This window comes from Penaeus monodon, chromosome 15, assembly GCF_015228065.2.
Source record: "Penaeus monodon isolate SGIC_2016 chromosome 15, NSTDA_Pmon_1, whole genome shotgun sequence".
Taxonomy (NCBI): Eukaryota; Metazoa; Arthropoda; class Malacostraca; order Decapoda; family Penaeidae; genus Penaeus; species Penaeus monodon.
Window position 1 is genome coordinate 5,382,861 of NC_051400.1, and position 242 is coordinate 5,383,102.

Below are 242 nucleotides of genomic sequence, written 5' to 3' on the forward strand. Positions count from 1 at the left end.
AAAGTTATTCTAAACAGTCAAAGGATACCGTGAGGTGCACCAGTGCGTGGGGACTCGTGGGAGGGAAGGCGTACGTGAGGAGCGACATGTATGTACAGGTAAAACCCCGTCACGTGATGAAGATTTTGTTGCAGGGACCTGTTCGTCTTTGAACTGTGATTGCAAAGCCTTTTAGAATGGCAGGGGGATCAGTCCTGTTGAAAGTTTGTGTCGATAGCAGTGTTCTAATTTTTGCATTGCGG